Below are 25,686 nucleotides of genomic sequence, written 5' to 3'. Positions count from 1 at the left end.
TAACAGCACAGTGAGGGAATGCTGGGCATGCTTACTTGCTAGCAAATAGGTCCATTAGAGTTCACGACAGCAAAAGTGGGGGGGGGTCTTTCCCCAGCAAGCAGAGTCCAGACTGATGGTTCAACAGTTTAACCAGATTTGGATATGTTGAATATCATAGCATATTCTCAGGCACAGCAGCTACATGACAGAAATAAGTAAGCCATCATAGTTCTACTGGCATCTTAAATGACTTAGAAAGTGGCCGATACAACCATTGTTCATTCATTAATTAATCAAGATGAGGAAAATGTAAATACTTTCAAAAAAATAGTTTAGTAGAGTCATCCTAAAATCCTTAAAAAGTGAGAGCACAGAAATAATCTTCAAAAGCAAGAAGTTTTTTTCCTTGCTGATATCATTTAAATATAACATTCATAGTACATCTAAATGTGAATAGTAACAGAGCATTACCTCATCTGATGCATGGAAGAAGCTATTTTTCTACCACAAACTGGCATGAGAAAGAGCAAACTCCTGGAGGAAATTAGCAAATCTTAAAGGTGTGGATGACATCCTGTAGTACTGCTTGTCCAAAAAAAATGACACAAATTATGACACTGAAACCTGAAGCCAAACAGCAGCAGACACTCTCTCCATGGCAAAATGCACATTTTTCCAGGGATTAATCTCTAAACATGCCAACATTTAAGTATAAAGTTGACATATATTACAAGTTACTCTAAGGAGTCAGTTGAATCTCTTTCTCTTTTCAGTTTGTTTTAAACACACCCACCACACAGGAATTTTCCACTGGAGAACAGGGAAAAACAACTCTTTGTGTTCTAAGAAAGAAGTGTATATTTAAGAAGTCTTCCCATATTTATATTGTTTTAGTAATTGTATATGCAGGTGACATTAAAACATTGTTTGATAGTAATCTGAATGCACAGTGAATGTACCCATAAAATAGAGGCAGATCCTGTATTTTTAAAAGACAAAGCATGAAAACCAAATGTATGCAACTAGTTCTCATAATATGATCTAAAACCAATACAAGTGGCAATTTAAGAATTGATCTTTATAGATGAATACATAAGTAAAAGCATAGGAAGGATAACACCTGAAATCAGGGCTGATTTACCCACCAAGTATAATAGCCACAGTGCCGAGAGCCTATGATAATCTTAGGGGCCTGTAGGAATGTTTTAATTTTAATTTCTTAAAACCAGAAAAAAAATATATAAACACATTTAATATATAACAATGAATCCACCTTGGATTGTATTCATTGTTCTACCAACACAGTTGTAAAATATAAATTTTTAAGAATGTTATTATGGAGAAAGGAATTCAAGAAGGCTAAAGTGCCTCGGGCCCATGAAAGTCAGAATATAGTCCTTTCTTGAATTCATAGCAGAAGTTACTTCTGCTGCTCAAAGAAGGGAAAAGGTATTAGTGAACAGTATATATACAGAGCTCCTCAGCATTTGGGTAATATTTTATTTACTTAAAACTATTAAGCAGATGTGGTATAATCAAATTAGATAAAAAATTTTTGAGTACATACACATTTGCTATGTTTTATCATTTTATTTTTTCAAACAATTCACAATTAAAATGTTAATAACTAATCCTTTTGATTGAATGAATTAATTGCTACTTATCATTAGATTCCTTTAAGGGTAAATTTTTAGAATTTCTTTTTAAGATAAGCTGATAGTTCAGTATTCATAAATGATTTTCATCTCGGAAATGAAAAAAAACTTGCCTTGGAAAGAAACATTTCATCTCAAGAGAAATATGATTTTAATTTACAGAATTGTTCTTCTAGCCAAAAAATTAGACAGTATACTTTTTTTGAAAATCATGTTGGTTATGGATTTTTATAGGGTATTAATATTTCCTAATAAAATTGGTATGGCAACAAAAGGTATGGGGTATTTTTGCCAGATTTCCTCATTTTAAAATGTATTATTTTGTTTCAACTCCAGAACTTAATAAAAAGAAACTTAGGATTTCAAAAGGATGGAAAATGCAAAAGCACTACTTAAAAATTAAAATTGTTGGAAATGAGAGTAAAAAATACATAAATCAAGCTGATTGGTAGAACTTCCAGTTCAGTAGTGGTTACAGAGTAGACATTTATTTTCCAATATGGTGGCTGTTTTGAATTAGAAAGTCTATTTTCTTTCGCCAGACTGTAAGCTCCATGAAGAGAAGCCTTTTTTGTTTTGTTTTGTTCACTGCTGTGCCTCCATTATCTGGAGCAGTATATGGCATATAGTATATTTTCCATTAATATATCCCAATGAACCGATCATCTAGGGTTGAGCTTCATAAGGAAGGAAGGGTTCAAGCCATGAAATTGTTACTGACAGTAATAATTATTTATGCAGATATCACTCCTGGATTACTGTTATTAAAGATAAAAGCAAAAGAATTATCTATGTAGTTCTAATCAGCACAAACCCCTGCACTTGGTTATATTAGATGAGAAAATTAGAAGGACTTCACAAGATAGAAGTTACATGGTATATCCAGTGAAGAAACAGGAAGAAAAATCCACACAGAAAGAAAACAAGTGAATGTATTCTTAGAGGTACTCCTTTAAAGACCACTCAAAATTCTGGGTTACAAGAAAAGTACAGCTCACAATACTGAAATGGCAGCACAGATGCAGAGACAGTGAATCTTAATAATGGCCTCATCATATACTGAAAACACCAAGGACTTCTCTGAATTACACATTCAAGTTAAAAAATGAGTGTCTGTGACCTAAAGTTTATTCCAAATGCCAGTTGGGTTTTTTGGGTTGCTTTTTGTATTTAAAAGAGATTAGACAGCAACAAAATCAATTTTTTGCCAACATAGTAGAAGATAACTAGCAAGATGACTGATGTCTAAGTATGTGTGTTTGCCAGCAAATGAGGAAAGGAATGAAAAAATAAAAGGAGAAGGGGTAGTGAACATCTGGGGTGGTTTCTTTTCTATGAAAAGGAAAAAGGTCATATCCCACCCAGTGAGAAGTAGTGACCCCCTAAAAAATGTAAGTGATCTTATTTGACCTGGGATGCGAGCATGGGGATGACCTCGGCTATTTAACTGCAATGTGTGTTTCTTGTTAGAAAAAGTGAGAGAGTTGTGCACTGCCATAAAAGAATGTGAGGGATATAAAGGTGCTGAAAAGCAGACGAAGTGGAGTGCAGGGAATTTGATGCAGGCTATGGAAAAAATGGAATGCTAAATTGGCCCAGCCTTTAAAAATGTTTGGTAGAAAAGAAAGATAAAAAGAAAAATGAGCATATATACCTATACACAAATACAAACACACATACACACACACAGACACATGTAGCTTTACTGCTATTGTTTAATTGTGGAGATCAATTCATTTTCTGATAATCTCATCTACTTGTCATTAAAATAATTATATTTACTTGAAAGAGAACAGGCAGTGGACATGTCTCTCAAAGCTCACAATATCTAACAATATTTTCCATGAACTCCTAGATACCCAAACTTAAAACATAAATTTGTTAGTTCAACTTTTAGTCCTTGTACAGATGATACCAGATAACACCCTTATCCAACGCTTAACAATATCCTCAGAATGTTTTTATTTTACGAAATGAGTAGACTCTCTGCTCAAAGTAGCTGACAAATACCCACATTACAACATAAATAAAAAGAAACTTAAATGTCTTGACCTGCGCAAACTCCTAACATTTGTTTCATCTTTTACAGTCTCTTTCATCCCTTCCGCTCTCCAGCTCTCTCCAGTCTCTCAGTCCCTTGAGGCCTTCTCCACAGAGCCCCGTTATTTAAAGAAGAATGCACCCAGCAAATATCTGCGGAAGGGAAAGTTGGACTGAGGCACAAGGCCAAACCAGGACAGAAATACTGGGTATGATTTCAAATCTACTGGTATAAGAAACATTGAACAACTTTGACTTCTCAATTATAATATTGTTAAATAGTGGTGATTTAGTGTTTCTGTCACATCAGTTTTGTTAAGGAAATAACGGGGGAGACTTTACAATTTAAGGATTTAGCTTTTCTCCTGGTCATTTAAAAAAACTAAAAATCTTTATTCAGTTATTGGTAATGAATCAAAGGTTCTGTTTATTTCAAAAGTTTCTACAAAAACTTCACTGGGCTGTGTGGTTTTTTTTTTAAATAGACCAATGAACCCAAAGAAACAAACTTTTTATTTTTCAGGATGCTCTCTGCGTGAACTAAGATGAAACTATCAATCAAGTTATTTAAACAGAATTGGGAAGTGATATGTCTTCTCCTATCCGTTTCCTCCTCCAAATAGTCTCATGAAAATATGAGCCTCTGTTACTCTTTCACCTACACAAAGCACCAACATTTAATAAGAAAGTCAGCTCTGGCCAGTGATTTAGGTAAACCCTGGAAAGCGCGCTGGATGACAATTTCCTCTTGCTTCCCCTTTCCTCTGGGATTCCCTCCAGCAATCTTAAAGCAGAATAAGCCAGCTGACATTCAGTAGTTAAAAATAAATTTAATATTAAAAATAGGGCATTATTTGAAATATACAAATTCTCACACGACATGAGCATCCAGTGACATGTGGCTACACCTGTCGTAAGTACTTCCTCATCACGTGGCCATGGATGTTCTGCCACGTGGCTTTCCCTGACTTTCTCCCCTCCTGCTGCTCTCCACAAGAGGGCAGGCAGGGGCAAGAGAAAGGAAATCTGTCAGGGAATCTGGTTGAAAACAAGTTTGATAGGATAGGAAGTAAAAAATACTGTCTAAAACCAGATTAGAGGATTATCTGCAGGTTTTATGTCCTTCCATACCCCTATCTCTCCTTGATATGGAGAGATGAGGACTGGCACTTACTGCAAGCAATCTGAGTAAAGTGTTTTCTGCGTGTTTTGCTTCACTGGTGGAGCATGAACGATCAAAGCTCAACATGCTGCAACAATTTCTTTTCACCTGGCAAGATGGGTGATTGTGCCACTTTTTAAACCTTGCTGTTTCCTTTGACTCAATAGTAAATAATTGTTAATAATAATTCCCAATTTTATTTTGAGGAAAACCCTTTCAAAATTGCATTCTTATATATATGTTCTGGATACATATGTGATGTGGAATGTGAAATGATGAAGGATTTTTCTGTAGATATGCTACTAATTTACTAGGGTAACACAGTTATACATAACAACTCTATTTTTCCACTGTATTATTATAAAATAGACACTGTAGTTCTAGAGAAGTCATAAAGAAGATTCTATCAATTATGCTTCATTACCTCTACAAAAAGGTACAAGAATGTGTAATGCATCATGTGAAATAGCAGTATGGGTACAGGATGGGCAAGAAGAACAAGTTACTTTTTTAAGATTTTTTGTTTTCATTTTCCGAGTAACAAAATTTTAAAGCAACCAAAACCCAAATAAATATCTTCATTCTCCCGAAATTCATAAATTCTAAACATTGAAATATGAATAATTTTTGTGGTAAGTAAAAGGAAAAAGTATAACCTTTGACAAAAGAAAACTGTTAAAAAATAACTTGAAGGCTACCTGAATGAATTGTCTAAGATTGTTTTAATTAATATGCTTCCATTATTCACTTTATATTTCCTTTCAGATCCTATTGTACTCACCTTAAATGGAATAAATACTTTTGAATAGGCACTGACATTGATTTCATTAAAATACTAAGTTTGACATTTTTTGGAAGAACTTTCTTATTCCACACTAATAAATGGAAGGGTTTTGAATTTCAATGGCTGAAAGGAAGTCAGATTTTAGTTATACGAATCCAGGGTAACTTTATTCATGGATCAAAAAAGACCTCTTGGGGCTTACAAAATCTTTATTATTTTCAAGCTACAAGAAATAGTTTGGTAGAGAGCTGAATAATGGAAAACATATTCTTATACGATCAATGCACTTTGGGGTGCTTTCCAGCTGTGAGACAGTCTCTCAAACTTAAATGTTCTCCAAAGTTCTCCAAAGTTCTCCTTGGCCTAGAGCCTAAATTTACTTATAATAGAATATGACTGTGTAAAAAAAGCCATACAAAATATAGCAATATTTGTCACCTTGCTAAAAAGTTAAAATGATTTATGACACTGTCCAGGATTGTTAATGCTTCAAATGGTTGATTTTAATGTTTAGAATTAGCACAATTTCAATTTTCATCTACTATTTTAGATGGTATTAATTCTTGTATGCTGAACAGTACATCCCAAATCTAAGACTTCTACTTTATTGTGTAAATATACCACACTCGAAAGGGCTAGTAGAGAAACATAATTTATAGACCTGGTGTATAAAATATTAAGATAAGTTACAATCATCATAAAGATAATGAACTCTTTCTTGATATGAAATATCAAGAGGCATAATTTACAATCTTGAGAAAAGTCATTAAAACATATCAAGTTTTGGGGATTTTTAGTATTAAAAAGCCATATAAGTGCCTACATTTAGTTGTTCTAAGTTTATATAATAAAATATAAAGTTATTCAAATATAAAATGATGAAGTGACTCCAAAAGTAAAAATATTTTTCACTCTGTAATTACACAATTATTCTATAAAAAGACAAATCTACCAGCAAAAAGATTTATATATTACACTATCTTAATGTCTAGTTTAGACATCTTACTCTATTAAATAGTCTTGTAAAAGATAAAAAGATATAATTTATATTTCATCATGATGGACTCTTTTGGGACCCTAAAATGTGGAAATTCTTGTTTGACATGACTTGTCTTCAAGGTCAAACCCATTTGTTTGGAAGAAACTTTGAATCACATGGTACAAAGTTAAAACAGGCAGACACCTTTACTTATAATTAATCTAAAAGTGATAATGGCGGTGGCTCATATAGAACTTTTTCTTTAGATGGACAAATCAGTTAAAAAATCTAACATAATATGACTCTTAAACTTGTTTTAAAACTGTTGTGGTTTGAAATAAATCACAAAAGCATACTAGACTTTTTTTCTTATGAAGCCTACAGGAACGAGACATTGTCATTACCTAATCATATAATTGCATCGAAGTGAGAGCAATAAGAAATCTCCTAAAATATTCCCAAGAAGGTGACTGCTCCTATGCAGATGGCTGCAATCCCTTCACACTGATACTCACATGCACAACCCCCAGGCCTGACCCATTTTCCTGAGTTTCAGACTTGTAACTAAGATTCAGGTATCTCACAGGTACCTCAGTATAAACCTGCCAACAAATAAACTCAGTATCTCTCCCTTACAATCCTGTCTTTTCCCAGGACCCTACCTCAGTAAGAACGTAAGCTCCAATCCAGACATTTGAGAAACTATGTAAAACTTTGTCATTCATCCCCTATCTCTGACTGATCAGTAAACAAGCCTGATAGAGTTTATCTCTTAAATCTCTCCCTAGCCAATACCATTTCTTTCCAATGCCTAATACTTTAGTCCAACTGAATTTTATCCCTATTTTCTAAATACCTAGGATTTTCCTGCAAGTCCCCATGTCTCCAGTCTCCCTTACTTTTCTCACCTCTTCCTTTTAACTCTCCATCACCCACAAGCTGCCAGAAAAATCTTCCAAAATAGTGCATCAGTTCATGTCACTTCTGTATTTAAAGAATTTCAGTTCTTCCCTGAACTACAGAGTAGTATAAATTCTTCTTCTTCTGTATATATGCCCCTTACTAACCATATCCTTTCTCCCCCCTTACATGTACTTGCTAGGTTATTCCTGGAATATAGAAAACTTGCCATAAGTTTGCACATGCTTTTCCTATTTAAAAATGTGTCCTTTCTCCACCCCCCTCTGCCCCATTCTGCTTAATTTACTCTCATTCTTCTTTAAGTCTTTAAGCTTACCTTAGTTGAGAAGCCCTTTCTGAACTACCAGTCAAGATGGAATATTCCTTCTAGAATATTTCTGAAGCATCCATTTACTATCTACCAGTATTATAGTTTTTCACTATGTACAGTTACTACTTCCTAATTTATATAAGCCAATTTATTGTAAGCTTCTTAAGAACAGAGTTTATGCCTTTAAGTTAATTTTCATTAGAGCTTTCTGTATTATAGGTCAAAACATAAAACAAATAAAATCACATAAATACTTCTGTGCTAAGTAAAGCCCTTTGATATTCCTGTTCTGGTGATAACCATATTATCATTAAACTACATATAATGAGAATATAACAACTAATATGATGAGCTTTATAGTTTACAAAGGAAGCAGGCAATTTTTTCTACATTTTGTGGCTAAAGAAACAAAGTCTCATGATATTAAACTAATTTATCCAAAATCCTCCAGTGAGTGTATGGTAAAATTGATATTCAATCCAATTTAAGTTTGATTGTAAAATCACACACTTGTAGTTGGTCAAACAGAGTGATTTGGCTTAAATTCTCTACTTAAAAGTTTACTATTCCCTAACATTAAGCAGTTTTACCATTCATTCCATTATCCTAGATATTGCACTGAAATCTAGTCAAAACAGTGAAGATCAAGTAATAGTCCATCAGCAATAATCCCCTCAAGCAGTTATTTATCAAATGATTACTATAAAAGAGACATGGGCTATTACAGAAAGACAACTGCTAAAAATCCTGCTAAAAATCCTTTGGGGAAACAAGTTAATTACGACTACAGGCACACATTACGAAGAAACATCATTACCCTCACTGAGCTGTTTTACAGACAGGCAAGATGAGTAGAGCCAACATTTTTTCCATAGGGAGGACATCTCTACATTTTTGAGTGGGTACCAGTAAAAGATGATCAGCAGAGAGGGAAATACTTTATACTTTCTTAACATCTTTCTGTTATAGTGATAATCTTCAACTATATCAAAAGATTTATAAAATAAACTTTATGGGTTGGAGGGAACTAAGGCAACTTTGAAGTCCATTGCCCTATCCACAAGATGTATCTTTTTCCATCTCCTCCCCACAAAATAAGATCTTATCTAGTCAATATAACCCAGGCGCTTTTATTGAATTTAAAAAAAGGCATATTCAGAATGTAAGAATGTTATTATATATAATAGAATAATATTGTGCATGCAAATATATGTGTGCATAGGTGTGTGTGTGTATGTACACCCTCTCTAAAATAGAATGTTAGACAATCATAGTTATTATTGTACCTATTCCTCATCATTTTAGAGATAATGCAAATGAAGCACAGAAGGACTAACTGATTTATCTAGGGTCCTTCAATCAATAATTTCATTCTATTCAATAACCATTGTTCCCTGTATTTAACAAACATTGTTATCTATTGGAAAGTATACTGGCTCTAGGATCAGCAGAGGCCAGGCCTGATTCTCACAATCCCATCTTTGCAGGTCTCCAAATAACACTATATGAGTCCATATTCCTTCAGCTTGATATAAATTTTATGTTGAAAAATATGTATCATATGCTGTCTGGAAGGAAATATTTGCTCATCATGGTTTGTCATAGGATCCTATCCCCAAGCTCCTCACATGGTCTGTGCCAGTTCTTTTAGGATTAGCAGCTGCTATGAGCAAACACATAGCATTAAGGCTGAGTAACTTGGCACACTTTAAATAGATCAAGTTTGGTTTTAATTTAAAGAATAATTTGATTTAGTAATGTTATTTAAACAAATGTAAAACCTCTCACAAAAACTCACATGTAGTAAATGATCAAAGCTGTGGTTATTTAGGTTTTATTTGCTAAAACTGTGAAGATAATATTTTTAGGAAAAATTTCCATTCCATTCGTAGCTATAATTTTGGAGGGAGGGACCCAGTTAAAATTTCAGTTTCTATCACTTTGCCAGAAATAAGCATATTTGGTAACCATTTGGAATATTTGTCAAATATTGAATCTTTTAGCTTCAAATCAATCAGGACTTGAGGTAGGGAACATCAGTCACTAATATTAAAACAAACTGGATCAGACAAAATGCCCTTACTTTCCTTAGTATCATGTTACTTCATTATTATAATGTTTTAAATAATATTAAGTGTGTAAAGTAATGAGAAATATGGGGACAGTGCTATTATTATTTTTGGATTTTGAGTATTTAATTACATTCTTTATAAAGTGATGGAGAGCTTCTATTTATAAGACAAGAGTATACTACTTTCCTATTGCTGTTCTTAAAAATTGCCACAAATCTAGTAGTTTAAAGTAATGCATATTAACTAATAATTCTGGAGGTCAGAGGTCTGAAATAGGTCTTACTGTTCTAAAATCAAGTATGTTGGCAGGGCTGCCTTCCTTTCTGGAGGCGCTAAGGGAGAATCCGTTTCCTTGATTTTTCCAGCTTCTAGAAGCTGCCCACATTCTTTGGCTCAAGGCCCTCTTCCATCTTCAAAGCCAAAAGTAACCAGTTGAATGCTTTGCACATCATCTCACTCTTACTCTTGCCTTTCACAGTTACAAAAACCTTTCTAATTACACTGGGCCCACCCAGACAATTCAAGTTAATGTCCCCATGGATATATTTAGGGCCCATTATTCTATCTCATTCTATCTCACAGGGTCAAACGGCTCTTCTTCTGAAGACAAAAATAAAATTGCTAGCTATTAATATATATATGTATAATATATAAAATACATATATATCTATACTATATATTAAATGGGAGCTCATAGAGTATGAGAACTGGTTTTGGGCTGAGGACATCTGTGCTCTATCAAGCATGATTTCATTTTCGACATACTCAACTGGGTGAAGGGGAAAATAAATAAAAATACAGAAACCATGTAAGATGGATACTCTAACAGAAAACCCTCCCCACATTATCCCAGAACCCCAAAGATCCTACCTACCTTTACACTAGGCTACTAAAGACAAAGTTGCTTAGGTCCTGAGCAAGGTGGGAGAAAAATGTCCCCAAGAAGTTGCAGTCACAAGGCAACCATTGCTCAGATGTGCATCTAAGGTGGACCAAATAACTTGTCTGGTAGAACCTGCAGTTGTCTGGCCAAAGAAACACAATTCTCTCTGGAGGAAAGCACCCTTATCTTAGACCTTAATGAATCACTAAATATATTTTTTTAAAGGCAGTGACCAACACATAATAAAAAACAATCAAGTTCACAGGAAAAGGAAGCATCCTGAGTGAGAATAAACACAAACAGTAGAAAGTGGAAACACATGTGTTAAAATTATCAGACATATTTCCTAAAATAACTCCTTTGGTCATACTTAAAGAAATGAAAGATAAATTTGAAAATATTTGCAGGAAATAAGAAAATCTGAAGCAAGATACTTAAGAACACAGCTTAAGCTTCTGGTAAAAAAGAAAATACAGTATCTAAAATTTGTAAACTAAATGGATGGGTTTCACACCAGTTTGTATATCAGATTAGATACACATGAAGAAAGGACTTACGAACTGTTAAGGAAGTTTTATACAAATGCAACACCAGAGAAAAAACAGATAAAAAATTTAAAAAGAGAGAGAGAAAGAACTTAAGAGATGTGGAAGATAGACTGAGAAGCTCTAATATACATTTAATCACAGTTCCAAAAGGAAAGGGAGAGAGAGTTGGCTAGAGGCAATATTTGAAAAGCGAAAGGCTGGAACTTTCCAGGTCTGATATGAAACACTGTGTCATTTCTTCAAGAAGTCAGATGTATCCTAAGCATGATAAATAAAAAGAAAGCCGAGCCTAGACACACCTTATTAAAGTTATAAAGCATATTAAACATAAAAAAAGAAATGTTTAAAAGGCTGCGGGTGAATAAGAGGCAGATTACCTTCAAATAATTGAGAGTTGGGATGAGAGCTGACCTCTCAAGAACAGTTATGGAAGTCATAGGACAATCAAAAAACATATTTAAATAATAATAATAATTATTTTTTAATTTGGGTATCATTAACATACAATTACATAAACAACATTGTGGTTACTATACTCCCCCTATTATCAAGTCCTCATCACATACCCCATTACAGTCACTGTCCATCAGCATAGTAAGATGCTATAGAATTACTACTTGTCTTCTCTGTGCTCTACTGCTTTTTAATTAATTAATTTTAATTATTTTTCATTATCAAAAATATGTCACGGTGGATCAACAGTCCCCCTCCCCTGCCACGCCACTCACTCTCCCCTCTCCCTTGATAACCACTAGTCACTTCTCAGTGTCTATGAGTTTAATGCTCTTTTGTTCCTTCTGTTTTGATTTGTTTTTATACTCCACAAATAAGTGAAATCATATGGCATTTGTCATTCTCCTGGTTTATTTCATTGAGCATAATATCCTCTAGTTATATCCATGTTGTTGCAAATGGCAAGATTTCTCTTTTTTTTTGGCTGAACAATATTCCATTGTGAATAAGTACATCTTCTTTATCCATTCACCTATTCATAGACACTTAGATTGCTTCCATATCCTGGCTATTGCAAACAGTGCAACAATAAACATGGGAGTGCATATATCTTTTTGAATCATGGATTGTGTTTTCTTCAGGTCTCTTGAATATAAGCACGAGCAATCTTTTCCTGAACACATCTCCTCAGGCATGGGAAACAAAATTAAAAAATGAATGTGGGACTACATTGAACTAAAAAACTTCTGTACAGCAAAGAACACCATCAGCAGAACAAAAGGCATCCTACAGTATGGGAGAACATATTTGTAAATGACTCATCTGATAAGGTTCACATCCAAAATATATAAAGGACTCATACACCTCAACACCCAGAAAACAAATAACCTGATCACAAAATCAGGATAGAGGATTTGAACAGACACTTCTCCAAAGAAGAAATAAAAATGGCCAACAGGTGCTCCACATCTCTAATCATGAGGAAATGCAAATTAAAACTGCAATGAGATATCACCTCACACCAGTTAGGATGACCAACATCCAAAAGACAAGAAACAAGAAATGCAAGCAAGGGTGCAGAGAAAGGGGAACCCTCCTGCACTGCTGGTGGGACTACAAATTAGTGCAACTACTGTGTAAATCAGTATGGAGGTTTCTCAAAAATCTAAAAATAGAAATACCATTTGACCCAGTAATTCCACTCCTAGGAATTTACCTGAAGAAAACAAAATGTATCGTTAATGTGCTGAAAGAAAATGGCTGCCAAACTAGAATTTCACACCCTGGGAAAGAGTGGAATTTCTCAAGAATGAAGTTGTAAAATAAAGATATTTTCAGACAAACAAAAACTTGGGAGAGTTCACTGCCAGCCAACACTCACTGAAGGAAATTCTAAAGAATGAAATTCATCAGAAGAAAAATGATCTGAAATAGAAAGTAAGAGATGCAGAAAGAATGCAGAGAAGGACATTGTAAATATATGGAAGTGTCTATACAAATATTAACTGTAACTGTGATTAATATCTTATGAGGCTAAAAATAAAAAGTTTTAGGTGGACAGAGAAAGCTTTCTATGATTTGCTTTCTTTCATGGCAATAAAGGCATGTTTCTTAGACTCATTATAATAATAATCTTAATTAAAAATAATTTCTCTCTCACTGACTTCTATTAACTATATTTCAGACATAGTGCTAAAAAATTTATAGTTACTACCCACAGTTCTGTGAAGTAACTACTATTAAATTAATTTACAAATGAGGAAACAGGAAAATAAGTTTACACAGTATTCAAATATCCTAAAACTAGTAAACATTTGGGCCAAGATTTATCTTCTGTGAAAAAAAAATCTCAAGAAACCTTCATCTTAACAGCTAGGCTTCCTAAAAAAAATGGACAGTTTTTACTAGCAGATGTGTCTGTATTTTAGAGAGTGAAAGGACTTAAGGTAAATACAAAATTTTGCAATAAAGCAGCTGATTCATAAACACAAAGGAGAGAAGACAAACAGAATGTCATAGTGATATAATGATAAAATTCAGAGACAGACATTGATTTTGCTCAGTAACTTAGGAAAATAGGGAATAAAACCCTGGTAAATATGTATGCTGAAAGTTTATAAATGTTGTTTTTATATACTTAACTCTAAAATTAAAAAACTAAAAACCACTATATTGGACTTTGAATCAAATTTTAGCCTTCAGAATTTAATGAGATGCTCCTCATATGTAGATTAATTTGAGGTTCTTACTTTTTTTTCAGTTTACTGGAACACAACCTAATTTCTTCTTGGTTCACTCTTAACATTTTATTTATGATTGTCAAAATACAATATATAAAAATTTATAGAGTACAGTACATTACTTCAGGTAATGATCCCTAATGTAATCCCTGGAACCTGAGCATACATTACCTTACAAGGCAAAAGGGATTTTGCAGAAATCTTAATTATTATAAACTTAAAATTTGGAAGATCACACTGAATTACCCAAGTGGACCCAATCTAACCATCTGAGCTTTTAAAAGCAGTGAAATTTCTCTGGCTGGAGGCAAAAGAGAAGAAAAAGATTTGGCAGAAGGGGAAGTCAGAGAGACTCTAAGCATAAGAAGGATTTGACATTATTACTTTGAATTGTAGGGATCCCAGTGCAGGGACTGCAGGGAGGCCTCTTGGCAAGAACAGCAGCCCCTACCCAGCAAGGAAATGGGAATGTCAGTCCTACAACCTCAAGGCTCTGAATTTTGCCAACATGAATGATCTTGGAGTAAATTTTTCCTAGATCCTCCAGATAAGAACTCAGCAGACCAACACCTTGATTTTGCCCTTGTGAAAAACTGGCTGAGCAAACCCAGACTTCTGACATACAGAGCTGTGAAATAAATCTGTGTTGTTTCAAGCTACTAAATTCGTGGTAATTTGTTATGGTAGCAATAGAAAACTAATATATGTAGCAAAATTTTTAAAGTATAATTGAAGTAAAATGAAGAGAAAAGCAAACATATGTGAATACTAGCTGCATATTTTACTTTAAGCTGTTTAGCAACCAAAACAAATAGAAAATAAAGCCTACTTACAAAAATTAATAGGTATCAATATACATAAAAGAGATAAATGAGTTTATAATATAACATAACTACACCTGTCACTAAGATCAGAGGAAAAATCTCCTTTTTAAGGTCCTCTGTAAGTACCATAATGAACAATATCTTCAACCACATCCATAGAGTAAATAAAGGAAAAAAGACCATCACAGAATTTTTCATAATTTTCTTATTTGTAGGTCAACTTCACAATTTTAAGCAGTGTAATAAGTGTCAAAATGCAAGACCTCACTAATACCTGTAATTTCAGTTATCTAGAGAAATAGTTTCTAAATGATGTTCCAAGAAGCATTAATTTTGAGAGGTATCATTAGGAGTAATATTGTTGAGTAAAACACTATGCATCGGTTAACCATGCTAGAGGAGAATTCCAACTCCATGGAAAATAGTGAAGATCATCATAATACCAGCCACTAGGAATAGAGGTCCAAACACTTGTGCCCATTCCACCTTAGTATAGGAGATGCCAAGGAAAACACAACACAGTCAAGCACTGGGTGGAACAACACTCTTACTCACAAAGAGAAGATGAGCCCCAATACTGTGCGTCTGTTCCCCCACGGTTTGTGAGTCTTGGCAGTGTAAGCAGGGCAACTAATTCAGCACATCTTCTCATACTGCTGTGAGAGGAAGCAGACTCTTCCTTCTCCAGAGTCTGAAATACTGAAAGCTGAGGTGTGCCTGCAAGACACTGCCACACATGCTTAAGTAGAACAAGGGAAAATACTCCCAACTCAAGGTGATAAACCCTGCATAGGTTGTGTGGGCTCTTTATCTCTTGGTAAAGAAGGGTTGTAGGTGCAAGGTCCATTCTTACGTGGCTGAATGGGGAATCTACAAACTGCCTGAGAGGGCTGCCACCTTTCCCAGAACCCATTAAAAAAAAACTTTCATTAATCAGATAAATAGGCAGAGGGTACCTGAATAATGTAAACATTTTTGCTGTAAGATATCATAAAGCTTTCTGTAGGCAAATGTGCATGTTTACTCTTTAACTTTATTAGCAATGTCATTTTGAGCAAAAAAAACCCACAAAAACCAAGAACTATTTCAAAGTAGATTACTGTGTGACTGAATAAATCAGCCCTCTTTACAAGTTTAATAATTATATGTCACTTAAATTATTTGATTATTTTAGGCAGTAGGCAGATAGTATAATTCAGTTTCTGCCAATGGTGCTCCAATTTCATGGAAGTAAAACCAAATTTATTCACATAAAGAGAATGTTTAGCTTTTTGCCCTCTATAACTGCCAGGATGGACACAGGGAAAATGAAATGCACAAGCATATCGAGATGTGGTGTTGTTATTAAACTATAAGTACTTTAAAAAAGACTTGCGGTTTCCAAATGTCTTCCTCTTGATGGGTTAAAATAATCTTCCTTGTGATTCTCACTCTCAAAATAGTAACTTTGACTTTCATTTTAGCAAATTCTGTCAATATTTTATGCCAATCAGAAAAATATTCCAATATATTGGGGGTCAGTACTAACTTGAATTTTTGTCATTTAAGATTTTTAAAATAGTAACTGTAGATATGCACTGTATCTAACATATATAAGGTATGAATTTATGACACAGAAAAATAGTCATTTCCATAATCCCAAGACACTGTAAAAAGTTTATTTAACCATTGGTAACCTGACCATTGACAGATGTCTAGATGAAACCAGATGCTTATATTTAGTGCTGGGACATAAAAATAAATGTAGACTAGAATAAATCATAATGGAGTAATCCAATTTTCTTTATTAAATCAGGAGTGGGGATAGGTAAATAGGTTCAAATTCCACTCAAATTATTGGGCACAATATCATCTTGTAGTAGGAGAACTTTCCTAAGGTTCTCAACTTTCTTACCATTTTAAACACCTGTTAAATCCTCTTATGAACTTGACTCGAATGAACATAACACGTTATTACTAGAGCTACTAAAAGAAAAAAAAATCCCAGAAGATTTTCATTCATTCATTCATTTCCAAAAACAGAGTCAGGAGTGATTTGATACAAGAATCTGGTAGAGCAAGCAGCAAGAGAATTTACCACCGAAAATGGCAATGGTAGTATTCAATGCAAAGCACCATTGAATAATTTCTACTGGAAGGGATTCAGAAAGGTTTCAATTCTTTGTTACATATAAATCAAAAAGTTACAAAGTCTTAGAATTGTTCCTCATGTGAGTTTTATTCTAACACATGGTAACCAAGTTTAGCTTTTGACTGATAAAAGAACCTGGTATATTATGGTGTGTCCCTCAAAATGGTATTATTTGCAATTGGATCAGGTTAAACATAAAAATATCTTGCTAATCTTGAAACCCTAGTCCACATGTACAAAAACCTGATATGATTGCCTCAGATGCACTCACAAACCAGTATCAAAAGATGACCTTGAGTTCACAGGAAGTACTATGAAATTAAGAAAAATATTAAAGATAAAATACTATCAGTCTTCTGAACCTAACAAAAATGTTTGTTATATATGTCTGTCAAGATAAATTTTAGGGTTTGTCTGTTATGCAACATTCATAGGGTCTGTTCATGAACAAATCAATCATAACTTAATCATGATATGATTTAATTAAAATACATATTTTTTTAATTCCTTTTTTTAAATTTTGGCATCATTAATCTACAATTACATGAAGAACATTGTGATTACTAGGATCCCCCCTTCACCAAATTTCCCCCACATACCCCTTCACAGTCACTGTCCATCAGCGTAGTAAGATGCTGTAAAATCACTACTTGTCTTCTCTGTGTTGCACAGCCCGCCCCATACCCCTGGCACTATACATGCTAATCATAATGCCCCCTTTCTTTTTCCCTGCCCTTGTCCCTCCCTTTCCACCCATCCTCCCCAGTCCCTTTCCCTTTGGTAACTATTAGTTCATTCTTGGGTTCTGTGATTCTGCTGCTGTTTTGTTCCTTTAGTTTTCCTTTAGAATTATATTGTACACTGTCTCAAAACCTTTTCTCTTCTTGCCTTTAACCTGACTTCTTAAAGAAGTTGATAAAGATGCTTTTTACTTAACTAGTACTTTGAAAATCTAAAATCAGACCTTGAAGCTGCCCACATTAAATTCTCTAATGGCCTCCTAATTACCCAGTTCAGTTACCTTTTTCTAGCACTCATCCTATTTGGACATTCTTATAGTACTAATAATGATATCTTCTGCAATCTCTATCTCCCTTTGCCTTCCATGATCCCTTTCTTCCTATTTCTATGAATGATTATTGCCAAAATCTTTCAGTGGGTCTTTTTCTTCATCCTCATTTTCTGTTACCAGACTTGTTCTGTCCTAACTTCCTCCTACTCATTTAGGTTCTTCACAAAGTGGATTGCTTATGTCCCACCATGGAATTGCCTCTTGGAAGAATGGCTATCTTGGTAACCAGACCCCCTAAGATGCTACTAGAAACAGTGAGACAAAATAATTTTTAAAGATTTTTTTAAAGGAAATCACTGAATGCTAGTGTGGAATTACCAGAGCATGAAACGGGAGAGAACAGAAATCCAGAGAAGTGAGTTCAACATTCAGAACTCTTTCGCCCTCACAGAATTTACCAAATGGGAGAAGCTGGGGGAACAAAATCCAAGTGTGGATCTTACAAAACAGTGACTAGAGTAAAGTGACCTTGAGTTTAGATTGGGACCCCAAGGGGATGCATCCTGGGACTGAGGCTAGAAACCAAGTAAAACATGCTTTATATGCTCTGAAGCTTGGTTTTGAGTCATGTATGTAGAAACTCATGCCTCAAGGCTGAATTAAGATGGTCTGGATTGTAAAGACTATGGCAATGGTGATATAAAATTATCTTTGGTAGGTAGAAAGTGATACTTTTTTGGACTCAAACTTTAATTTCTATGAATTAAGCTTAAACTTAATATCCATCACAAAGTCAAAGATCACCAGAAACAATAAGAGAAAAGACTTCATGAGTGAAAAGCAAGAGAAATGATAGACAACTGAACAGACTTACAGGTACTCAAAGACATTAGAATAATTGGACATAGACTATAGCTATGTATATTAATATTTTAAGGAGATATATGCCAAGTTTTAGTTGTAAGGGCACCATATGTTTAAGTTACATAAAAGATTTGAAAGAAAATATCTAGATATTATAGAACTGAAACTTACAAGTAAAATAAATAATTCAGTGGTCTTGCTTTGGAGCATTTTAGACACACATGAAGCAAGAAACAAGTGCAGTAGAATACAGCCTTAATGAAAATAATCCAGAATGAAACCCAGGAAGTGGGGTACAGGAGTAGAGATGTGAGAATGGAACAGAAGGGAGTGTAGACAGATACAATAATAAAGTGTTCAAATATGATTAGAGTTTCAGAATGAAAAGTCAGAATGCGGCAGAAGCAGTATTTGAATAGATTATATCAATTCACAATTGTAAGAAACCAAAAGACTTCTAAGCAGGATAAATAAAAAGAAATCTAAAACTAAATGTATCTTAATGGAGCTGCAGAAAAGCAAAGATGAAATCCAGCAAGTAACCAGAGAGGACCATAACAGAATCACTACTCTGCATAAAAATTCCAATATCTTGATTGCTGCTTAATATGTCTTAGCTCCATAATGATTAGAGATTTTGGTTATAATATTCTAATTAAGTTTATTTAAGAAAAGAGAACTTTAAATATCTCTCCATTTATATATTAAAGGATGCACATTGAATTTTCACAATTGGAAAATAATAAATAAGAGCATTAATATAAACTTAGAATTTATTTTTTAAATGGTTAGATTTTTAAAGTAGCTCAACATTCTTGTTTTCCCTGTCTTTATTGGGAAATTAACTGATAACCATTATTAAATGAGATGGTAGATGTCATGGAGGGTTATATATGCATGGATATAAATGAGCTTGAAAAAAATTTCCAAATTAAAAAAAAAAAAAAGAAACTTGCCCTTTTTTTTAAGGTTTAGACACAGAGAAAATTTTATCTTCTTATTTTTGAAAGTACTGTGAGATTTTCCAGTATTAAAACTCACTTTCAAGTATGATGATCTAGAAATAAGAAAACACCAAATGCTGCAATTATACAGTTTTATAATTTTCTCCATTTTTCCTAATCCTCTGACAATAATTTCACAGTGTAACACTTTTAGAAAGCTTCTCTGTTACTCTTTGGGCAACAATGGCTCAATCTTCAGTAACAAACCTTCACTTGTTGAACAACAAAGGAAAGCATGTACCACAAAGGGTCCCAAACTCAGCGGTCTGTGCTTACAAACTACACTGATAACTACTTGCAGATTGGCAGCTATCTAGTGTTCCTACTGTGGTCTCGAGAAAGTTCTCCCATTCTTCATCTACCTTAATTTCATGTCCAATTTTAAATAATTCAAGCATTTTGGGGATGTCATGGACAATGCATTTTTAGTAAGTTTGGAAACCTTTTTATCAGCTTCTTTAATGGATTAAGCACAGGCATTATATTTGGAACAGCTATATAAAAGTCTCATTGAATTTCATCACCAAAATCTTCTGAACCAGATTAGATCCTCCTGCAAATGCAGCTCCATTTTCTTCTGTGATTTTAATCTCTGCTGCATTCTCTGTAAATAGAGCAACTTTAACTGATTTCTGAAATGAATGGGTATGGAAAACTAACAACACTGGCAAATGGCTCCACTTCTTTCTTTTTCCCCAATACTATATCTGGTGTTAAATCAATATAAACACCTTGTTTTGGATTAGTAAAGGCCAGTACTTGAAATTTCCTAGTAACTGAATAGTTTTCTCCACTTCATGTATCTGCCTTATATGAGCATTTTAAGTAGACATCACCCTCAGCTCCCCTTTCATAAAGGGATATGATTTTATTTTTTCTATCTCATCTTTATTCTCATCTGATGCCTTCTGTTTTGTAACTTTTTTGGTTTTCTTTGCAGACTTTGTAGCAGCAGCAAAATGTCTGTTGGACACTGAATGCATCCAGAACGAGGATAAAGATGCCTGATAAGCCAACTTGGAGAAACTATGATGATGCATCATAACTGTGCCTAGGTGACTCCACCTTGCACTGCTGCAAAAGGAAATTCTATGCCAGAGCTATCTTCCCTACAAGTACAGACAACCCCTTGTTTTACCTCTACCAAGGCATCTAACAACCACCGCTACGTTGACCATTCCAGATTGTTGAAAACTTTCCCTTTCTGATAAAAGAAATCAAGCTAAGGAAACCACTGTTTAATATAATTTCCAAATATATGTTACATTTGTGTTATATAGATAGGATTTTTAGGGCTTAAAAACAAAGTTTAATTGTTATATGACATATTTTTTAAAGTGACATTAAATGTTAGGGCAAATAGTCTGAAATATCTCTCTTAAGAAAAACACTCATACTCCAGATCCACTCACTGACTTCATTCAAGCCCCTGTCGTGGCAAAAAACAGAGAGAGAGAGAGAAAGTGATGGAGACAACTCTAAGACTCTTTGGTACAAGTTTACAATTCTTTTTCTGAAATTCTGAAATTCAAAAGCTCTGAAACCCAACTTTTTTTTCTTATTTAATTTGTCCATAGAATCTAAATTGAATTGACAGGTGCTATTTATATTCTTCATTTAGACAATTTATGGCAAATTTACTACAGAATGTTGTTGTTGTTTTTGCCAGCAAAAATGCTACAAAATATTAGTTGTTGGATTAAGAGGGCTGCCACAGATCGATTCCCTGGTACATGGGGATGGTAATAGATGGCATCACCTTTTAAAAACTCAAAAATATACTAAATTCCAAATATCTGGCACGAAAGGTTTCTGGATGGGATATATTTGTATGAAGCAATAGCGAGGATCTGCTGGTGGCAAATATTTATAAATACATCATCACCTCCAAACAACAGATATGTCCGAAATTAACTAAGTGTAAGGATGGAGCTCTTGAGGGTTTTCTTTGGTGGTGATGGAGGGTGAGGGTGTCAGAAGGCAATGGGAAGTTATAAAGAAAGGATTCTTATCTCTACAGTTCACAGTTGTGGATAAGACAATTTGCTTAAAATTTTGCATTTAATAGTGTAAGATCTACACAGTTCCAAAAGACATACATCATTGCTACATTTAGAAAACATATACCCACTAAAGAATATCAACATTAATTTTCATAAGAAAGGTAAAAAATCCTGAAATTTTGCTTCTATTTTTTTTTCTTCTGTAATTTGAACTCAAAGAGATTCTAAATATATGGGTAAATTTGTTACTATTCTCCATAGGCTAGTAAGCTGGCTTTTTTCTCTATTTAAAGCTTTATACCAGACCTACTCTTCAGAGCTCAAAATCTTGGGCTATGACAGTGAAAAATTAGGAGTCTATTAAATATATGTATTTTTTTCCTACTGTGTTCTCTAGAATTAAAAAGTTATTGAAAATGGAAGCAAAATAGGTTAGGCTTTAAAAAAAAGATTCTAATTACTACAGGAAATTTCACCTGCCTGTTAAATAGAAATATGTGGGAAGGGAATGGGCCAATAAGGGGTAAAGAGAATAAATGTACAAGTTACTAAGACTGGTATGTTTTGATTTAAATATATATTGATTTTTTTTCTGTATAAAAGAAACAGTGGATAGTACACAACTGTGAAGATCATCTTTTGGGAATTAAGAACAATAAAAAGACAGAAATTAGGCATACCTAATGTTTAAGTAAACATACTTGAAGAATGGTGCAGTCTTTGGCATAATAGGAATTATTTTCAATATCCAGTATAAAAAGATAATAAGCAAATGTACAAGTACAGGATGATCTTGTTATTCATATTATAGATTAAGAATAAGATAAATTTAGTCACTGAATAATCTCTACAGATAGATACAGGCAATTTACCTTAAGAAAAAGTTCCAACTGTCAGAGAAAAATTAATTCTGTTTATGTTTCGCTTGTTTTGTTTTTTAATTATTTGATATAAAGAACTGGAGGAAGACAGGTGGGGGGGACATACCCAGCATGGGAGAAAACCCACTACTTTCTTCAAGGGGAATAAAAGAAAAACTGAGAAGAGAAATACAGTGTACACAATATAAATATTTAATATGGACAGGGTAGGAGAGATATTGTCAAATTATATTGATCTTTCCAGTTTTATTTTATAACATTTGCTTTTTTGTTCCTTATGGTTTGTTTCTTCAAACAATGCATATGCCTCAATTTCATGCTGAAACATCCAGGCAGACACTGAAACACTCCCAGTCTCTTATAATATTTAGATACAAAATAACTTGGAGACTCACAGATAGAAGCTATTATAATTTTATACTTATTTTAAGATGCTGATATTTCATAACAGACATGAGATGCCACCAAATAAGTGCTCCTTTGCTTTAAGTTCACTTAAGTGAAGACAAGTGTCTGAAAGTATTTCCTGCCACTACCTCTGACTGAGGCAACTTTAAAACTCATGGTTCCTGCAGACATTTTTATTTTCCAAAGTGTTGCTTTCTTTAAAGTTGTATTTTGTATTAAAAATACACATATAACTAGTTACTGTACATATTACCACATATTGTCAAAACGATGCAGTAAAATAAATGTAGTAAAATGAGACTACTTTAGGCTAAGGCTTCTATCAAATAACTTTGCTTATCATCCTGTAGCATTAACTTGACACTCGGCTACTATCAATAGACCTTCTGCTCTGTAAAAGACAATGTCAAGGGAAAGAGAAGGTAAGACATAAACTGGAAGAAAATGTGTGCAAGAAACACATCAAAAGGAAAAACTATGGAGATAGTAAAAATATCAGTGGTGGCCAGGAGTTCAGGGGAAGGCATGAATAAAGGGAGGAGAGAGGACTTTTGGAACAGTGAAAATACTCTGTATGATACTAGAATGGTGGATACATGTCTTTATCCATTTGTCCCAATCCATAGAGTGCACAACATCAAGAATGAACCCTAATGTAAACCATGACCTTTGGGTGATTATTATGTGTCAATGTGGGTTCATCAATTATAATAAATGCCAATCTGGTGGGAAATGTTAATAATGGGGGAGGCTATCCATGTGTGGGGGCAGAGGATATAAGGGTAATCTGTACCTTCTTCACAATTTTGTTGTGGAAGTAAAGCTTCTCTTAAAAGATAAAGTATTTAATAAATAAAAATTCACTCCTAGAGAAATATACACTGGATATATACAATTGGTCTTATGCAGTGATGTTCAAACTTTATATCCAGACTAAAATGTGTTTTAAATTTGTAGTGTACTTTTATTGGGAAGATATTAGAAATTCACATCTGAATTCACAAAATTCACATCTGGACTGATCTGACAAAGAATAAAATACTCTATACATATACAGTTGTGTATACACAAACACAGTCATGTATATACACAGGAAAATGCCAATTTACATGGGACCTTTAAAATATATTTAAGGAAAAATAATTTAAAATAGAAAAAATAATAACAAAATATTAAAATACTGAGTAAAATAGAAAAAAATAACAAAATATTAAAATACCAAGTAAAAAGTAAAAAATGTAAAACACCTAAACTGAAATTAATGTACTTTACTACCTCACATCTCACGCTAGCCATCTCAGATTTTTCATCAAATTCTAACTTTTTTAATCCAATTCTTTTTCATTAATTTATTGTTAGTTTTTTATTTATAAATTTTATCATTGCTTTATACAACATTTGAACTTTAGATAACCTATGACAACTTGGCTACTCTGAAATTTGTGCTTGTCCTTTTAAATGACAGTAAAAATAAAAATAAAAACCTATATAAATCAATATTCACTGTAATAACTCTTTAGGCCAAATTTTATAAAGCAGAGAAAATAGAATATGCTCTTTAAGAGTGGTGCAAACTAATATGGTAGACACAATTTTTTTACCTGTGGATATTACTGTTTTTCTTAGAAAGAATATGGGACTTAATTTATGATGTCCTCAAGATGCAAACTCTGTTAAATGAAACTGGGGTGGGGGAAGGGGGGAGGCAGTAGAGGAAAATGATAAAAACCTAGTTACCTTCTCCCACTAGATGGAGCTCAGGCATCTATATGGCAAAATCCTTACCATGTTTACATTTGGCCGTATTTGATTATTTAGAAGCTGACATGAGCAGTATAATCTGCAAGGGGGAAGGAGGGAAAATATGTTTTTTTTTTTATGGTAGTAGCTTGGCTGAATGTAAATTAATTAGAAGTACACATTACTTCTCTTGATGGTCCTCTTTCCTGATTCTCCAACATACAAAACACAGAGACCTCTTTACTTTCATGCCTGCCTCCAACATTCTATCTATTCTGTAAATGCTTCTCTACAATTATCAAAATGCTCTTTAAGATAATTCTAGCTCCATTTTCCTTATTTTTTTCTAAACCCACTAAGCATATGAAAAACATTCATTTCTGATCTTGATCATACATATTTTTAGGTGTAGTTACAATGATTAAGTAGCCTTCTCTCTTATGAGAAAATGACAAAACACTATGATCTTCCCTATAGAAAATGTATATCAACTTTGAAAATAGAAATGGCCTACTTGGGACAAACAGATACCATCCATTTTGTTGGGGGTTCCATCCTCAGCTCTCTGGGAAATAGGGCAGTCATAGAGGACGGGTTCCTAATGTGCAAAAGGCATGGAAGAAAAAAAGAAAAGGTACATCCTGCCATCAATAATTAAAATGGTCAGGCTGCCAGGTATGATCTCGAAAAAGATTAAAAAACTATAATCCCAGGACCAAGATAGGAAAGATTTTATGAACTACCGGAAAGTCTGCAGCTTTCCAGAAAATAGAATTTTGGCGTTTGTAAT

At 33.8% G+C, this 25,686-nt stretch overlaps 1 protein-coding gene and 1 pseudogene across 2 annotated transcripts in view; both read right to left on the bottom strand.

The window, feature by feature from the left end:
- The window catches only part of AGMO (alkylglycerol monooxygenase), a 390,540-nt gene that overhangs the window by 81,585 nt on the left and 283,269 nt on the right, over positions 1–25,686 (bottom strand). The gene's annotated exons all lie outside the window — the stretch shown is intronic.
- Positions 19,603–22,361, bottom strand: LOC140850088 (large ribosomal subunit protein uL1m pseudogene; annotated as a pseudogene).

Source organism: Manis javanica, chromosome 6 (assembly GCF_040802235.1).
Source record: "Manis javanica isolate MJ-LG chromosome 6, MJ_LKY, whole genome shotgun sequence".
Taxonomy (NCBI): Eukaryota; Metazoa; Chordata; class Mammalia; order Pholidota; family Manidae; genus Manis; species Manis javanica.
Note: the sequence above shows the minus strand (reverse complement) of the source record. Positions and strands in the feature narration are given on the sequence as shown.